Raw genomic sequence first — 20,384 nt, forward strand, 5'->3', positions numbered from 1 at the left:
GCTCCTATGATTTGTCCAATAAACTGATGTATCTGACACAAACCAAGAACTTTCATTGCCAAATATATGAGGTACTGTAATGCAAACCAAATGCTGAACTGCCACTCCCTCAAAAAAATTTAAACTTCTTCCTTTAAATCTCTGAGGGCAACACTTATTAGAAAAAAAAATTACACATGCAGTGTTTGTATAGTACACAATTACTGTAAAGATATGAGTGGGCATGGTTTGAACCATCAAAACATTGAAGAAGGAGAGAGATTCCTTCAGTACAGCCATTAAATTGGTTTACAATCTGCATAGTACATGAAATGGGTAGGGCAACACCAAACGTAAGAAAAGTCTTATGATAGTGTGTTTTTGTTTTGTCAACTAAAACTTTTTGTCATGTACACATTAAGTAATACTGATCTGTACAAAAAATTTTATATCTTGATATAACTTTGGGCTATCTAATATAACAAAATGAAACCACTGAGAAGTTTTTGGAAAAACTGACATACTTTCACTAAGTGACTGGAAAGGTCTCAGAATTTTAGTGGCCTTGTGAAACTGAAGTCTGAAAGACTGAAAGATACAAAGTAAAGAAAAATTATCTTCTTTCCTTTAGTGTTAAATAAAACTGATAAAACTATATCGAGACTGAACATCAACAGTAGATTTTGAGATAGTAATTCAGAGACCTTTTGAGAGAACATTATTTGTATATTACTGAAAGACAAAATTTTGTCAGATTAAATAGTGGTGTAGTTGCATGAAGAATTTTTGCATCTTCCTTTGAATTACATCTCTACAAATATTACAGTTATGGTGAAGGAATATAAAGATACACTATTGTGTATCAGTAGATTATAATTTCACATAGATTTTGACACACAATTGATTTTGACCTAAGGACAAACTGATAAAAAGACACCAACATGGATTTTTCTGAGATTTTTTTTACATGTTGCTTATATGCAACATTTACGTGTTGCTAACCATAATAATGTTGTATCTAACAGTATATTTCAGGTGAAAAAAGTGAATATTTATAATAATTTCTTTAAAAATTAGTATGTAAAATATCATAGAAAATCAAGACCAATTAATTTCATTAATATCTTTAAAGAAACTCCCCAAGCAGATTCTACAGATTTGTCTCACCCTCTGTACAAATTTCATTTCATGGGTATGCACATTTTGTTACAGATTTTCTTCTGCATGGGAAGAACCACCCAGAAATATAAGAAAGAAGTACCAGAGACTCTGTCTGCCATTTTTGTATTAAAATTGTGATTTAAAAAAGTGGTCAACTATTTTATATAAGAAGAATATATGTTCTGAAAACTGTTCTGTTTAACATCTTTGTCAATGGCCAGGAGAAGGTGACTGAGTGCTTGCTCATAAAGTTTGCAAATGACATCAGACTGGGTCAGGTACCATCAGTATATGTAAAAGCAGGGCTGCCGCCAACAATGACACTGACAGGATGGAGGAATGGGCCAACAGGAACATGATGACACTCAGCAAAGCCCAGACAGAGAGAGTCATGCAGAGAGACTCCATGGGATCTTGATTTGAGGTTAGGGTGGCATTTTTGGACTCTTTCAATGGTCCATCCACACACAGACATTTACTTGATTGAGTAATGTGAAACATATGAACAAGCATCAAATTATGAATATATTAAATCGTGACCATATTATGCCTCACCCTGAAATCGTGAATTTGATTCTGCACTTATATACTGCAGCTATTTGCAGCCACTTGAATAATCACAATATCAGTTGATATGACTATTCAGTCATTGCGAGTTCCTCACTTGGTTGGAATGAGTTAATAGGGATTTAGAAGTTAGGAGGTAGAGATTTTCAAACAGTGCTAGTTCCATAGCCATAAAGGATGCATTTGCTTCTTCAGGTTCTCAAATCTTACAGAAGATTTAGATAAAGATTTTAGATAAAACTAGGCTCTTTTTCTTTTTTTGCCCCAACTCTATTTTAACAACCGTATTTAATTTTTGTCACTTTTCCTGAATAAAAATATTTCTTCAGCTATAAAGATATCCAGTTCTAAGGTTTGGATACACTAAGTTGAAATAATATATTGCTAGCATGCAAATGCATAATCTGGTTGAATACAGATATCTTGAGGAGCTGAGACAATTTCTCCAGTTAATTTTTTTAAATTAAAAATATAGATTTGGTGATTTCTACAAAAAAAACCTTTTTTCATAATTTGTGAGGTTTTTATTTCTTTGTTGTTTGGGTTATTTTAAGTTTAGGATTATCTTTCATTCAAATCCTCCTTTCATTACATAATATGGAAAGAGTTTAATGTAATTTTTAGTATTGAAAAACAATATTTTTATTTATCCTTGAGATTGAACATCTTAAACTTCGTGTTATGGTAAATGCAATTACTAAGTTTTTAAACAGAAATATGACCTATCACACAGTTTTAATATGTAACTCTTTAACAGAGAAATGCTTATTATTTTAATTTTACTAAAACTATAATATTGGGGACAAATCAAGTGCTTGTTAATACAGCAAAGGTGGAGTTATTCTCAAAGAATTTTACAAGTATTTATTTTGCAAGTATCAGGTGATTTTTAAGGTTATTGCAAGTAAATCTTAAAAAAAAAATTCTGTAAATAAAACCACAAGCTATCACACCATTGGCAATTCTTCATGTAAAAGCTTAAATGCTTAAATTCTGTTGGTAATCTGATTTCTCACAATCTTTTTTCGTATTTCAAAGCATTTTCAGGGTCAAGGCTTAATAAAAGGTAGCTAATAAATTTTGTACATGTAGAGAAGATAAAAGGCAAAATAGTCAAGAATGGGAAACCAGCTATTTAAAAATATGAATTCAAATCCTGGAGCAGGGTTTTGTTTGTTGGTTTTCTGCTCTTTATAGTGGCTTTTGTTTTGTTTTCTCTTATTATTAAATTTTCATTGCATTGCTTTTTTTTTATTGTCTGATTTCCTATTTAGAAGCAAAATGTGTAAACATTATTCATATGAACAGACTTATTGAGAGCAAGACAGGGATTAGTGATGCATATAATTACTCATGTACAATTGTAGTGTGATGGCATTCAATTAGAAAAATCACAGGAGTGAGCAATACTCTTACAAGTTTTATAAAATAGCTAGCAGCTTTTTGTACAAGCAACAAAGTAAATTAATTAAATTAATATTACATAATTTTCCAAATAGTATGTAGCACATTAAAAAACCAGCATCTCTGAATTTTAGATTGTTGTTTACAGCGTCTTCTAATGCCATTAAATTGTTTGCCTTTCAGAATTAATTTTTTGTACTTTTTTTTTCCTTTGAGATGTTTTGGAATATGGAAGAAAAGAGAATGGTATCTTTGACTCAGAAAAAAACACACAAAATTCTTTCTTTTTAAAAAACAAAGAAGAGAAATAAGCATACTGTTTCCTCATCTTGCTTTATAACTTAGGATGGGTGAGTTTTTTAAAAATTCCTAAATCCTAGATTCATAGAATCATTTACATTGGAAAAGATCTCTAAGATCATTGAGTCCAACCACTAATCCAGCAGTACCAAGTCCAACAACTAATCATGTCCTTAAGTGTCACAGATACATCTTTCCAATACCTCCAGGGAAGATGACTCAACCACTTCGCTGGGCAGCCTGTCCCAGTGTTTGACAACCCTTTCAGTAAAGAAATGTTTCCTAATATCCAGTCTAAACCCTGGTATAACTTGAGGCCATTTCCTTTTGCCCTGCTTCCTTTTGTCCTGCCTCTCTACAGCCTCCTTTCAGGTTAGCTGTAGAGAGTTATAAGGTCTTCTCTGAACCTCCTTTTCTCCAAGCTAAACAACCCCAGCTCCCTCAAATGTCCCTCATAAGATTTGTGCTCCAGATCTTTCACCAGCTTTGTTGCTTTTCTTTGGACAAGCTCCATCATCTCAATGAAACATACAAAGAATACTTATAAATAGTTTGAATGTTAAAATCAGTACCTGAATAGATCTTTTTGGGGTTTCACTAGAAAGAAACTTACCACTACCCCTTATCCAGTGACCTGCTCACCCTCTCATTGCCTGCTGAATCTGACGTTAAATCAATGGTCAGTACAAATTCTTCATCCAGAAGGTGTAGATTTCTTGATAGCACCACTGTCTTTCTTGCCTTTGATGCCTCCTCAGAGTACTTTTTACGAATTTGATGCAACCAAAGATTGAGAGGATCTGAGTATTCACAAAGGTGGCAAATTCTAACTGTCTGACTAGCTGTTTAAAATGTTGATGGAGCTTGCAAAAGATAAAATAAATTTACCTAGTAAGGCCTCAGGAACCATGTTAGCTGCTTTCAGTCACTCTGCTCTTTCAATTGTATGAAAGAGTGTCAGTCGTCATCATGCTTCGCTCAAATTAGCAAACCTGTTTCTCAGCTTAATTCGTGAATTAGCTTAAGCTTAAAAGAACTATACTACTTCCAGTCCCAAAGCTAGTTCAATTGTAGTCAAAGCAAGTTGATATCTCTGTACAGTACTGACATCCTTTAAAAATTTCAGAGCCAACATCCATTGAAAAATCACTGGGACATTGATCGAAAACCATGCTACCCTTTCAAAAATCAAACATTACTTTCTGTTTTCCTTTTGTTCAAGATGACTGTAAGAAGCTTCTGATCTATCAGAATATTGTGGAGAGCAAAAAGTTTTCCTTTATGAGCCTCTTAGGCCAAAAGAAAAAAAAGATTAATCCCTGATATGCATTACAGCACTGAAATGGAAAATATTTGCAGTCCATTTTATTACTTAGACAAGAGTTGTTCTCTGATACAATCAGTAACACTGCACACTCCCTCCACAGGCAGTGAACCTGAGCTAGGAATTAACTGGGCTTTAATTTTTTATTCAGTGTGATTTATTTTTCTTCCAAAGCCTTCTTTTTTCCGAAAAATAGATTTACAATAATTTTCAGATATGAGAATTTTCAATTTAATGCACATATTGATAGATTATTGCACAGTGAATTGTAATTCTGCTTTCAGATTATAAACATGATAATTCATTTATCTGGTTGGGTTTTCTGGATGAAAATCTCATTCTAGAATGTTTCTTTTTGTTACAAAATATATGCTTGTTTATTTAAATGCTACTATGAAAAATTGCAGTTTAAAACTCATTTTAACACACTATTATCTTAGATTTACAACCGTTTTTTCTTAAAAGAAATTTAGTCAATATTTATCTGACATTTTTAATGAAATAAATTTTACCCACACAGAGAGGTATTTAGAGGAGTAATAACAACAACTAAACTGAAAATGCAAGTCTTTTTTTTAATTTGCCCATGCAGTTCATCACTAAAGAAAAAGTCATTATTTTATGTATGCATCAAATCTCTTTGAAAATTGATATTCATACCACTTTGGATAAACCAGAAATATGTTCAATAGACAGTTGAGAGTACTTAAAATTATGAATGCCACTAGCTTATATCAGAGTTGTGGAACTCATTATTTGTTGAAACTTCCACATTCTGAGCACTGACTAAGACTGTGGAATACAGTGTCAAAGAGTAATACCATCTGCTTTTTATTCCAAGAGCATTATGTCTTTTCTTCTTTTTCCTTTATATCCTGTCTACAATAAATTTTAGTAAAGAAATCATAGACGATACATGCCAAAATCCAAAGTTTATGTTGAAGTACGATCAGTTTAAGGTGCCTTGAGGCCAAAACCACTCATTATTATGATAGTAGAAAAAATTATTTTCTCAAAATCTGCAGTTAAGGCTAAGAATGGATTATCAGTATTTTCTTTTCCAGTAGCTAAGTTTTACTTGGTTCCCCGCCAAATCCCCAGACTCAACGAAAAAGAACTCTGGCAAAGAGCTAAGAAAAAAAACCCATGAAAGATCCAAACTAGCCAAACTTATATGAAAATAAATGTATTTACGTGTATTACAGATGAAATACTATATAAAATTTCCGAGAGGAAAAGGGAAAGGGAACGGGGAAGGGGAAAGGAACAAAAAACCAAAATAAAATATACATGGTCAAAAGCTCAAGATCTAGCAACTAAAGAATTAGCAAAGGGATATCTTACTACTCTCCTTTGGACAACAGAAGTCGCGCTGGAACCACCGCCGACAACCTCTACTTCCCAAGGTCGGCAAGGCCTTACCAGGCCTCCCTCCCCAACACGGCAGAACTGACAGCAGGGAACCCACACGTCTGGAGCCACCAGAAGGAAAGAGAGCGAAGGCTTTCTTCTTATACCCCTGGCTTACCTAAAAATCATAGGGAATACTGGGTAATCTGGCCACTTCCTTGGTTACAAACTGGTCACCAAGGAAGGCCTATACTAAAACTACCACAGTAGCATCTTAGAGTTCTGAAATCAGATCCCGCCTTTCCTCAAGGTACAATGGTCAATAAGGTATGATAATTTCTGGGTTATTTTGGTAGTGACTAAAGAATAACTGAATGGTCATTTGTAGAATACTATAGCTAAAAAAACCCCAAACAACCAAATTAGTTTAGGCTTGAGATACTTCTCTGTTTTTCTAGAAAATAAGTGACATTTTTTCTATTGTGAGAAACTGGATATAGTCTTTTTTTTAGAAGACAAAACATTGGGAAATACTTCTAGAGTTAGGCATGACTACATGTCCTGTTGGACTTTTAAAAAAAACATATAAACTGCATGAGATCATTTTGGATAGCATATCTATGAAAGACTACCACTCAAATATTAAAGCCGATATTTCTGATATTGTATTTAAACATTAGTCAATTAACCAACCAATGCAACTAGAACTGTAACCACAATAGAATGCCTCAACTTTGATAACTAAATTCAAACTGCAGATCCTCATGACCACAGCTAAGTTGCCGCCTAGTCCTGAAAGCTCCTGAGATAAATAGATGTCATTTCCTTTTTACAAAACTTTGTATCTTGATATGGTAGAAGGATTTCAGTCTTTACAACACTAGACTGTCCATGGTGTTGCTTATATTTAAACTTTGCCATTAAACACAGGGTATATATGATGTCCCCTTTAAATAATCTCTTGCTAGTTGTAATTAAGTCAGGATATGATTAATTCAATTATATAAAAGATAGTTCAGACCAAAGTTTAATTTTCTCTACTGTCTGAAGAGATACAAGCCCTTATCTATCATCTGTGCATGACAGCATTCTATCTCTTAACACACTGTAGACAGCAGTTAAATATAATTTCTAAAAACTCCATGTCTTTGCAAATGCTGTAGTGAGGGGAAAAGGAATTTTTTCAAACAGTGTTCTGAGGTGACAGCAAGATGTATTCTGGAAACTGGCTCTGTGTTGTGGGCCTCTCAAAATTTCTGAGTAAAATGTAATTAAGTAATTACTTAAACCATTAATTCTAATTAGTTAATTAAAAGTAATTAAAACACACCTCCAGGTGTCATATTTACTAGTGGACAGGTTTTTTTCATCACACAGTGGTTGTTTTTCTTTCAATTTCATACTAATTTCTAGATGGGGGTACCCTAGCAGACATAACACTAAAAATGTATTTAACATGGGGAAATAATTTTTTTCTCTGATGACAATTGCTGAAATTTTGTGATGCTCAGAATATTGATACCAACCTCCTCTGTTTTTATTATTTGAAAGTATATCAGGAAATCAGCAAAAAATGATATTCTGCTGCACTGAATGCTGTATAAGATGTCAATTAACTATGAAAAGGATATAATTTTAATATCTATGAGTAGTAGCAGATTCTTGCTTACACAATTGTTATTAAGTTTGCAGTCCTTACTATTTAGGTTGCGAAATTTTCTTTTCTTTCACCTTTGGTCGATATCACCAACAAGCATGGTCAAATCCGGTACTGTTTAAAGTGACAGTTTGATCTCCAGTTTGGTCTTTGAGTTATACTTTCTGTAATAAAACAAAGAATTTAATTCAATAGGGAGCACTGAACATTTTAAATATCATGTAAACAGTCTTTTCAGGTAGTTTTAAATAGTATCCAAAGGAACCACAAATGAAGTTCTCTACATTTGAATAATTCAGCATAGAGTTGAAAGTGTCACTAACAGACGGAGACTTAAAGAACACTGTCTTCTCTCTCTAAAATGAGTCATTGACAGAGGACTAACTGAAATACAGACAAAAAAAAGCACAGGGTGCTTTATTTGTTTTGGGATTTTTTAGATCTGTTATACATATTAATTATAAATTAGAGACACAGATCTGAACTGAAGTGCATAAATGTTTAAAAAGTTACAAATAATTGAAAAGGCAGGAAGCCCTTTAGGACTTCATCTTTCTTTTAAAGGATTCTATTTCTCATTTCATTTTGGAAAGCTGAATTCTTGGACTCATGGGAATGTTCTTTAAAATGCAGGCATGTGACTCCTGTTCAGAGCTGACTGACAAGATCTAATCTAATCTTCATGGGTTGTTATTTTAATTATCTGTTTATACTTGATTTGGGGAATTTATCTAAAGTAATGTTGAAAAATAAAATCTCAACTATCAAGCATTTGCTGTCTTTATTATTAATAAATTAATATTTCCTAGCCACTCAAGTATAGATCAAACAGATCATTGAATCTAATGCTTTTATGTTACGATTTCCTCCCTAAAGCTATTTATAAATTCTCTTTCTCTCCTTACTTGTTCATCTAACCACAAACAGATGTGCATACTGGAACATATACAGGTGTTCATATGAGAAATCAAGAAGAGAAAGTAGAAATACTTACATGGAAAAAGTGTCTGTTTGCCAGTTCAATCTACTTCAAAGGTCCTGATCTTACAACAATTTTATGCCTATTTCAGCAATTTCTGCACAATAGTGAATTGAAATTTTTCACATTGTGTATAAACAAGGTTGTCTATTTTGGCAGAGTCACACAAAGTTAATTTAAAATAAAATAGAGATTAAAAACATTATATGCTATAATTATAAGGGCAATTTATCTGTTCTAAACAGAAGTATTAAATAAACTTAAATTAGGTATATATAATTAAACCACATTTCTTGGCAACATATTTCAAGACAAAAATCTTTTTAAAAAAATAATGAAACAGCCAAAAATTAATAAATAGATACACATTTGTGATAAAATTTAATAATTTTTAAAAATTAATGTCTTTAATTGTAACTTTTCACCAGCCTAAATAGCATCTTAAAAGTCAGAAGATGGGGGAAATTCTTTGAAAGATGAAAGATCCTGCTTTGCAGTATCTTCTAAAAAAGACTTGTACTTTGAAGTAATTTTTCTGTAATATTAATTGCTGCTGTTCTTGTAGTATGATGATGATGATGCCTATGAAGTAAGCTTCTGTCATCTTATTGGTTTTTACCTTACAGAACCATAAGGGGAAACTTCGGCACAAACGGAGTGTAAAAAGGTACAGTAGAAATAAGCTTTTGTTCTAAAAAATTTTGAAGAAAACTAGCACAGTATCAAAAAAAATTTAAAAGTAAAAACAATGGGTTAAGGAAGTGATTACTCAAAATAGAAAAAATAGATGGAAAACATTATTTCTGTTCAGAGGAAGAAGGGTACCAGATATGGGAAAACAGAAAGTCAGTGATTTTTATGAGCTGCTTTTTTAAGCTTCCCCACTCTTATTTCATGAAATGGAATATTCTCTTCCCTCAGGGCTGAAAGTATTTTAGATTTGTTGATGTTCTGCCTTTAACTTTGCGGCCAAAACTAACATTGTTTTAATGGTAATATATTTCTATTTAAAAGAAATTTGCAGTAAAAAGTTGATTCTGGGCTGCTTATGTGCAATCCAGTAATTTTGTAATTGCTTCTATAGGCAATATAGCTATAGGCAAGTTGTCAGTAATTATGTAAAAGATACAAATCCTGGTTATAAGGAATTTTTCCATTGGGATAAACAATAGCCTGGAGAAAAAGGCAAGAGAAGAAAACCATATTTCTAAAAATTTAAATAAAAATGGAAAGGTAAAATCTAGTACAAAGATCTGTAAGGCATCTGCAGTTGGCACTTATTGTGAAATCAACAGATACTGTGCATACTTATACACCCCCACATGCTTAAACATGCTTGCATATACATTAAAGTTTGTCTTACCTTTCCGTAGGAGAGCTTTAAAAGCAGAAATATATGAAAATACTAAAGAAACAGAACTTGATTAAGCTGTTTAAAATACAGTTCTTTATATATATTTAATTAATTTCTTCAGTAACACCTCTGAGATTTGTCTTAAACCTATTTGTTTGGTAGAATAACGTGTATTGCTTTTTTTTCTTGATTTATTACAGTTCAGTCACATGGCTACTTATTTCTGGTTTAAGGGATATCTCTATGGCAAATCAAGATAGTAAGCAATGTTTCCAGTTAAAAAGAAAGCAAAGCCTAACCTGTTGAGTTATTATGTCAATGAAAATCTTTGCAGTGACTTCAGCAAGCAGTGGGTATAGACATATTCCCTGACATTTTTGAAGAATAAAATTTAATTCTGATTGCTTAATGTAGAACTAGATGTCCAGCTTTCAGAATTATAAAATGGGAAGGGATCACAGTGGGTCATCTGGTTCAACCTCCCTGCTCAGGTAGGGTCATCCTAGAGCACACTGCACAGTGTTGTGTTTAGACAGTTCTTGAATATCTACACTGAGAGAAACTCCACAACCTCTCTGGTTAACCTGTTCTAATGCATGGTCACCCACACTGTAGAGAATTTCTTCCTCCTATTCAGGTGGAACTTCCTGTCCATCAGTTTTTGCCCATTACTTCTTGACCTATTGCTTTGCACCACCAAGAAGAGCCTGGCTCCATCCTCTTGACACCCTCCCATCAGTTACTCATAAACATTGGTGAAGTCCCCTCTAAGCTATCTCTTTCTGAGGCTGAACAGCCCCAGCTCCCTCTGCCTGCCCTTATAAGAGAGATGTTTAAGTCCCTTAATCATCTTTGTTGCCCTCCACTGGACCTACTCTAGGAGTTCTATGTATCTCTTGTACGGAGGAGCCCAGAACTGGACACAGCACTCCAGATGTGGCCTCACTAGGACTAAAGAGAGGCGCAGGATCACCTCCCTCAACCTGCTGTCAATGCTTTTCCTAATGCACCCCAGGATACCATGGGCCTTCTTGCCCACAAGGGCACACTGCTGGCTCATGGACAGCTTGTTTTCCACCGTTGTACACAAAATCACTACCAGTTTTGCTAGTGCAAAATTTAGATAACAGTCACAATAACACAGAGTGACTTTGCACTTATCATTTTTACGTATCACGAGTCAATATTTGTTCACTAATACAGAAATCCCACAGAGGAACAATAATTTTGAGATTCTTGCACTACAGTGGTACTTCACAGTCTCCTGATTTTTGACCTTTGCTTCTGCCACTTGCAAAACTTTAAACAGTATACTCATATTTAAAATGATAGCATTTCTAAAATGTTTATAATGTCCTTCCTTTTAAATATTAAAAAAATCAATGAAATATAGGTGCATAAATTCATAATGGAATTAATCCCAGAATTAATGAACAAATGTTAGTCTGAATGTTCCAGATGTGAAAAAACCCCGATAATGTACTGAAAATTCATAATAAGAACAAGAAATAGGAATCTAGAATAGCTTGTCCAAATCCAAAGAAGCAGCAGTAAAACAACAGAAACAAATTAAATGATTATTGGTATCAGGTGAACATGCCTCATCCTGACTGAAATTCCAGTAAGGGAGGAACAGCTTCAACACAGTGATGAAAGATATAGGAATAAAATTCATAACTTAGCAAAAATACAAGTAAAGCAGTAGATATATGATATATATTCATTCACTGGTTAGAGAACACAAAAAGGGAATCCTCACCCTTATGCAAATTCAGTTTAGCACTGTTTTTTGGTAGTTTTCTTTCAGTCCAGGAGAGAGGAAGTAAGGAAGATTCATATTCTTATGAAACTTCTTTCTCTGGAGACCATAATGTCTTCTTCGAATTATTTAGTTAGAGAATTAGCAATAAAAAAAAAAAATTAAAAACCAGTGATTGGAGAAATGAGCACAGTATTTCTCTAAGGTTGAAGACCAAAGTGTCTCTTCAACATAGGCCCAGCTCAAGCTTTGTAACAGTAAAATGCATACACGTGAAATCTCATTCTTCAGCCCAACAGAAGAGCATCAAAAAAGTACATCCTTAACCAAGCAAAGACTTTTAAAGTTGCCAGCTTAGACAGCCACACTTGCCAATCATTAAGCAGCCAACTGAAAGAGGTGGATGTATCAAGCTTATGACTCCAATTCATAACCAAGTGTGCATATATATATAGGCATACATATTTAATGAAAATTATTATAAAATATAGATTCATTGTTGCTAAAAAATACAAAGCACCAGGCACAGACAAGGTTATCTAGGAAAATATACTAACAAAAATTATGTTACCTAAGTGGAGAAACTTATTAATTTCCAAAGTTAGGCTGAACTGTAAGCCATGCTTTGTGACCAAAAAAATCCCCATTTAAATTAGGTATTTCAATGGTTCTTGGGTAACTCTGGGAAGAAGTTGTTATTAATACATTTAAGTGTTGATATTTTACTCAAATATTGACAGTTTTTTTTTTTTTAATAAAATATTTTATATTTGACAGCTCTCAGCAGTAACTGTTGAGTAGCTTTAGACTAAGAAAATAATTTTTTTTCTGGGCAGGACATACTGGCAAGCAAATAACCAATCTACTTTCAATTAATACTATCTCTGTATTAAGATAAAGCAAACAGTTAACAGCTCACAATGGGAACACAAAATATAAAAGCATTTGTTGTATTCAGCTCTATATTTTCCCTATCAGGGCTCTGATTTTTGTTTTCCTGGAATAAAAGCCAAATGTTAGCATACACTTCTGTGAAGGGTTTCGTTTGGAAATTTCATTAAAAGCTCTTCATATGACATGATGAAACTCTGTAAGTACGTGCTGACTACTTCCCAGAGTAAAATATGTTTAGTATACTTAATGACACTAGCCTCAGCAAATAAGTTGTCTTTGTACCTCTGTGCAGACTTTATATGTCAGTTCATTATACAATGAAGGATAAGACTTAGACAAGACAAACTCAGGTTACAAATTAATAGGATTGAATGTTAAAAAGGTTACAGAATGGTCACTGAAGTCTGTGTCCAGAGCAGGGTATGAGAAATTTAGCTCAAGATGCATTCATAGCTGAAATGAATTAATTATATGAAAATAAAATAATGTAGGTCTTAAGAAGAAGAAACAAGATCCATCAGTTATACATCAGAGTTAATTGGGTAGTTCCAATTATTAAGACTCCATTGTTCATGTCAGATCTAATAATATAGTGAAAAAATAATCGTGTAACTAAAATGGAATCGTAATACAGTACCTACAACTTCAAGGTCTTGAAGTTCATGAAATATCTTCTACTAAACTAAGTGTTGTCTGCAGTGAATCATAGGCAACCTGATTTAATTCCTATCAACTTCACTGATATTATCCCCACATAATTTAACAGAAAGCAGATTCAGCCCTAAAATCTTAGTAAAAACTGTATATAAATGATGTTTATACAGAATGTTTTGCTTCAAAACTGTTATGTTTCAATTTTGAGTGTAAAGTTCTTACCTTCATTTAAAAACTCTTTTAAGATCATAGTTGGAAACCAAGGCACAAACTAATGAGAGATTTGTGAATTCTTGAAAGACATGAAAGGAAAAAGAATAAGGACACAAAAATATTTTATTTGCCTTCTGTTTTGATTGAAAGGAATATCTAGGGATAGACTGGGTGCTCTCACAAAAGGCTGCCTCAAAAGTATTCAATTTTTTTTTTCTTCATAATACGTCTAACAAAATTAGCATATGTTTTATAGATTTTTAATCTTTACATAGGGATTGAGAATGGAAATAAAGCAACTGAAAAGTTCATAAGATTTTGAAAATAAGTTTAAATGAATGGTAAAATAAATCTCCAAGGAAGCTTTAATCAGAAACTTTCTAAATTATTTTCTACTCACTCCCATGACGTGTACTGCAATAGCTGACATTTTTCCTTCAGAAAATTCTATTATAATAAAGAGGTAGAGGGTTTGAGGAAGGGGGAAGAAGCTTTTTCAGGGAGTAACTTGTATGGAAGATCTTTAGTTAGCGTTATTTATCTGGTCCAGGGTGGATTTCTAATCAAAGGACGTGAGAGCTTATTCTTTCATTGGTAATTGATTAATGTAGTAGAAACAGCAACTAGTCATTACTTCATGTCAGTCAGACCTTTAACATTGCAGTTATTTTACCCTATGAAACAGGTGATTTAGTATTCTTAACTTCTATGACTATTTCAGTAACCTGCTGTGGGCTACCAGCAATATAAATAATCTATAGCAGAACCAGCTCACACAGAACACGACACAACATAGTTTGTGTCCATGAGTATGGTTTTGTGTTTGGCTAAATATTCATGCCTATGGTTAAAGAATAAGGCTAGTTAACCTAAAACCATCCTGAATCGCCTTTCCCGACTTCTTGTGCTTATGTCTTTCTGCATAATTCTGCATGCATTGTGCGACAGAGAAGTTTGAGAGTTTGTTCCATGTAATAGTCACAATTTGTCTTGTCTTTTTTTTTTTTTTTAATAAAAGTTTTGACTCCATGCATTAGCAACAAAACAAACTGGCAAAATGATGTGTGCCACAGTGTCCTTCTGTTTGGATCTAATTTGCAATTATTCAAAAAAAATCAAAAAATCTGGATGTGAAAGTCCAAATCACAAGAAATTCAAAGTTATGACAAAGAATGCTCTTACACTTCTAAGATATTTAATTTAAAAAAAATTATAACCTCTGACAAAATGGAAGATCTGCCTGCTTTAAATTCATATAAGAACAGTAAATAAACTTGGACATTCATAAACACCCAACTCAAAAACTGAAACAATGGTATGTCCTAGTGGTGAAACCACACACAAAAACCTTTCCAAATGGTGCATGGATCACTTCCAATTTCAGTTTAGCAGGCTTATATCAACGGATGCAGTTTTTTAACAGCTGGCTAAATTTGTATCCAAAGCTGAAAAGTACCAGCCACAGTTAAAAGATGTGCTGAAGCTTCTGGCTGGGCTCTCACACAACATTGGTGAAAACTAATGTTTTCTATCACTCTGGAATGTTGGAGGGCCAGACATTCATCACCTACTCTATAAAGATACCTCAGAATAACACTTTTGATGTTGGTGAGTCACCACTTTCTACATGCACCATACCTGTGTCTGGTTGTTCTTAGCCTTCAGAACCCAGCACCCTGGCCTTATCTGTGAGCTCTGCCAGTGTCTGGGCCCTCAACATCTGTTTGAGTTTCAAAGGGAAAACAACAATCTATAACCTCATGACACCTTTTCTCACAGAATCATACAAAATGCTGGAAGGGAGCTCCGAAGTTCACCTAGTACCACTTCCTGCTCAAAGAACACTGACTTCAATGTTGCCCAGGGGCTTATTCAGGCATGTTTTCGCAACTTCTGAGCATGGAGGATTTCATAAACTCTTGGATGACTTTTAGCACAATCATTTAAAATCATTGAAACTTTAGCAGTTAAAAATTGGCCAACAGAGGAAAATATTTTTTGGAAGTCGCCTGACAATAAAGCGAGTTTCATCAGGAAGGGTAAGGATAATTTTTGAAACTGCATTTTAATGAAGACATATTTTATTCTCTGGTCTCTTTGATGACCCCATAGGAAAAAGAATACAGTGAAAACAAACAACCAAACCAAAAAATTAGGGGGACTGAAAAAGAGCAGAACATAAACTACACAAGTTTATTTTGAGAAGAAATGTAAATAAAACATATTAAAAAATGTTATGAGCTTTTTAAAAACAAAACAACTCTGGTGAATACAAAAATTAATAAGATAGCATAGACTAGTTTTAATAGTAGTAATAAGAGTTTTAGAAACTACAGAGTAGAGAAGGGATGGAAATTTATCAGAATACATTGGTATAACATTCTTGAAGATCTAGTTAGCAGTCATTTTTTTATATAGAGGAAGCTGACAGCTGATTTAGAAATTGCCACAATAGGACAAACTCACATTTTCCCCAGTTAAGACAATAGTTCTGATTCTTGTATACTATGCTTTTCTGATATTGGAGATCTACTAAGCCCCTTCAAAATTTTCATTTCTTCCCTGAATTGCAATTTGGATTTAAGAAAGTGCTTTTTCTCTGTGTATGGCTTGCCTTACTGCTGCAATGGATCCTTTTATCACTGTAGCCAGGAGAGAAGAGATACATCAATAAACAATTATAATAAAATAAATAAGAGAAAACTATATCACAGACAATTAATTAGTGGCGCTTTTCAGACCAGATATGCCAAAGACCTAGATTTTATACACGTGTTGTGTTGGTCTTTCTAGTTACTTTGTTTTATTACCCAGATGAGAATTGAACAATAACTGATTCACATGAGTATTCCTTTTGAATTTGTACTGCTTCATCCCTTGGTTACCTTTTAAATCCCAAGAAAATTATGCACATATCTGGCTGAGAGCTTACAGAATTCTTTTGGGATACACAGAATGAAGCAGGAAAGGACGATGAGGATTCAATTATAGAGATTCATCAGATTGTCATCAGACATAATACCAGAACCTTCTAACATCTACCCAAGCATTTTCAAATATTGGCATATAGTGATCCTAACCATTGACTTTAGAAGGATGTTCCAGATCTTACCCTATTAATCAAATAAAAATTACAGGGAATTATGAAAGAGATATGGAAAAGGTTTACAGACTAGCTTGTCAGATTTTTACCTACTGCATATTTTCTAATTCTGTGCAAATGTCTTTAGAGGTCTTAATAGGGATCTCTATCTCCCTACTGGCAAGTGTTCCCTGATATTAACTACAGAGGTTCTTTTATTTTTTATTAGTTATTCTACTATGTACCACACTAAACAATCACTCCCTATACCTCATTACAGCCTTCAAATATTTGTAGAATATCATGACCTATTTTGTCATCTTCTGTTAAACCTAGCTCTTTTAATCTTTACTCAGAAGTCTGTATATTTCTCCTGTTCATTTTTTTATAACATAACATTAATCTAGAAAAAGATTTACCCATTACTCACTCTAGGCTGGTAATATTTATAACTATCGTACTAGCAAACATTAAAAATCACAGAATCACTTAGGTTGGAAAAGACCCTTAAGATCATCGAGTCCAACCATTAACCGAGCACTGCCATCCACCACTAAACCACATCCCTAAGTGCCATGTCTCATCATCATGGCTAGGCTTCACGAACAAAGATCTGAGGAGGCCTTTACCCACGTTTGTTACAAGCGCACTGGTGGCTAAAAAGGCCAATATGAGATAGACACGTCCGGTTGCAAAAGGCACAGCAGAAAGACTCCTTGTCTATATGTCTTTTAAATACCTCCAGGGAGAGTGACTCAAACCACTTCCTTGGGCAGCCTGCTCCAATGTTTGACAACCCTTTCAGTGAAGAATTTTTTCCCAATATCCAAAAACGTGGTATAACTTGAGGCCATTTTCTTTTGTCCTGTTGCTTGTTACTTGAGGGAAAAGACTGTGAGAGTCCTGATTTGTATCTCACTGGGTTGTTTGATTGTTGGGTCTAATGAACCATCTTGATTTTGTGTGTGCAGGGGGCGGGTAGAGGGCTAGGCCTTCAGTATTGGAAGGCACATGGTAAGGCCTGCAGCCAATGTGGTTGAATTCACGGAGCGCACATGGCTCAGGATCCCTGTGGCTGCCTGGTAGCCCTCAAATAAGGCCTGCCTGGTAGCCCATCCACTTCAGGTAGCCCCCTGAAGTCTCTGATTGGCTGATTCACCCGACATTTCACCTAGGAGGGTATTGGCTGGTCAATGAACCAGATGTCCTGCCTGGAACGTGTGGCCACAGTTGCCAGGGCATATAAACGGAGGCACACCGGGCCTTCATCTTTATCCTTCCTTCTCTCCTGGAACCTGCCATCATGTGACCTCAGGTGGAAGCTATACAAGTTTTATTGTAACTTCTTCCTCTCTTCTTTACTTCTTTCTTCTTTTTATCTCTCCTTCTTTCTTTCCTTAATCTCCAGTGGGTAACTTAAAATCAATAAGTTGCATATCTCTAAATTGTATGGAATTGGTTTTTGGTAGGTGCTTTGTGGAATGCTTCTTGGTGGTTGTTTTTTACTCCTGAAAAACCCTTTTGCCAAAATGCTTATTTTCTCTCTAAATTAAAAGAAGTTCTCTTGGAAGAAAGTGCATAGCTTTTTCTCTTTACACGATTCTAAGTATCAAAAAACTTAAAGGCTCTGCAGAAGTTCGATGAGCGAACTCGGAGTCTAGATATAAGTAAAACACCTGATAAAGCTTGAGGCTTCAGGACTGGGGCTTTACAAAGACCAACCCCCATCTCTCTAAAACCTCCTTTCAGGTAGCTGCAGAGAGTGATATGGTCTATTCTGAGCCTCCTTTTCTCCAGACTAAAGAACCCCAACTCCCTCAGCTGCACCTCTTAGAATTTATGCTCCATAACCTTCACCAGGTCTGTTGCCCTTCTCTGGACACAGTCCGGCACCTTGATGTCCTTCTTGTAGTGAGGGGCCCAGAACTGAACACAGGAGTGCAGCCTCACCAGTGCCAAGTATAGAGGAACAATCCCTTCCATAGTTCTGCTGCCCACACTATTTCTGATACAGGCCAGAATGTCCTTGGTCTGCTTGACCACCTGGGCCACTGCAGGCTCATATTCAACCGGCTGTTGGCCAGCACGCCCAGGTCCTTTTCCACTAGGGAACTTTCCAGTCACTCTTCCCTTACTCTGTAGTGTTGCATGGGGTTGTCATGACCCAGGTGCCAGATCTGGCACTTGACATTATTGAACTCCAAACCACTGTCTTTGACCAATTGATCTAGCCTGTCCAGATCCCTCTGCAGAGCCTTCCTACCCCCCAGCAGATCATCACTCCTCCACAACTAGGTGTCATCTGCAAACAGAGGGTGCACTCAATTCTCTCTTCCAGGTCATCAATAAAGACACTATACAGAACTGGCCCCAATAGTGAGGTGATGGAAGACCACTAGTGACCATCTGGGTTTAACTCCATTCACCAATGCTTTCTGAGACCTGCCATTTAGTAATTTTTTTATGCAGCGAACAGTGCACCCATCCAAGCTATGAGTAGCCAGTTTCCTCTAGGAGAGTGCTGTGGTAAACTGTGCCAAAGGCTTTAATAAATTCTAGGCAGACAACATCCACAGCCTTTCCATCATTCACTAAGTGCATCATCTTGTCATAGAAGGAGATCAGATTAGCCAAGCAGGACCTGCCTTTCATAAAACCGTGCTGTTTGGGCCTGATCCCCCTGTTGTCCCACACATGCTGTGGTGATGGCACTCAGGATGATCTGATCCATAACCTTTCGGCACCAACGTCAGGCTGCCAGGCCTGCAGCTTCTTGGATCCTCCTTCTGGCCTATCTTGTAGAAAAGCGTCACATGTGCTCACCTCCAGTAAACTGGAATCTCTCCTGGTAGCCAGAACTACTTGATAAATGATGGTAAATGTCTAAGTGAGCACTTCCACCAGCATCCTTAGGACCCTTGGGTGGATCCCATATGACCCCAGAGACGTGTATATCTAAGTGGTGTAGCAGGTCACTGACCATTTCCCCTTGGATTATGGGGGCTTCATTCTGCTCCCTGTCCCTATATTCCAGCTGAGTGGGATGGGTACCTGGAGAACAACTGGTCTTACTACTAAGGACTGAGGGAAGGCAATAAGTACTTTAGCCTTTTCCTCATCCTTTGTCACTATGCTTCCATGTTACATGTTCAGGTATTGGACTAGAGAAAGATTCATTACAGAAATTCTTTGGGTCTAGTAATACAATTATATGTTGTAGTGCAAATCAAATACAAGTAGGTCTAACTGAGATGGCTACAAATGGAAGACCATTAGAGAATTTGGAACAGATTAAAAAAAAAAAAGGCAATACAATTTAAAAGAAAAGTCTGAGGGAAAAAAATCACCTTGCATTATGAGAGTTAACAGAGAAGCTATTTTTAATATAAAACCTTATTTTTAAGCTTGGAAAATAGTACTCCCCCAAAAAACATCCACACACAAAAAATCTTCTACTAATAATTCTAAACTGCTGAACAATTCTTCCTGGAAATATTTAGAAAGACAGAGCTATGCCGGAAAGAAAACCACAAACAAAAACCAAAATGCAATTTGCCATAGTAAAAACATTAAGATAAAGAAAACAAAGTAGAAAAAAAACAGAAACAGAAACAATTGAAGGAACTGAATATCTATCTATATGTAGGAATATGAGACAAAAAGTCCATAAACATGGTAATATTCAATGAGAGAGGGAAAGACTCGAT

The sequence above is a fragment of the Pseudopipra pipra genome, chromosome 3 (genome assembly GCF_036250125.1).
Source record: "Pseudopipra pipra isolate bDixPip1 chromosome 3, bDixPip1.hap1, whole genome shotgun sequence".
In the NCBI taxonomy this organism is placed as follows: Eukaryota; Metazoa; Chordata; class Aves; order Passeriformes; family Pipridae; genus Pseudopipra; species Pseudopipra pipra.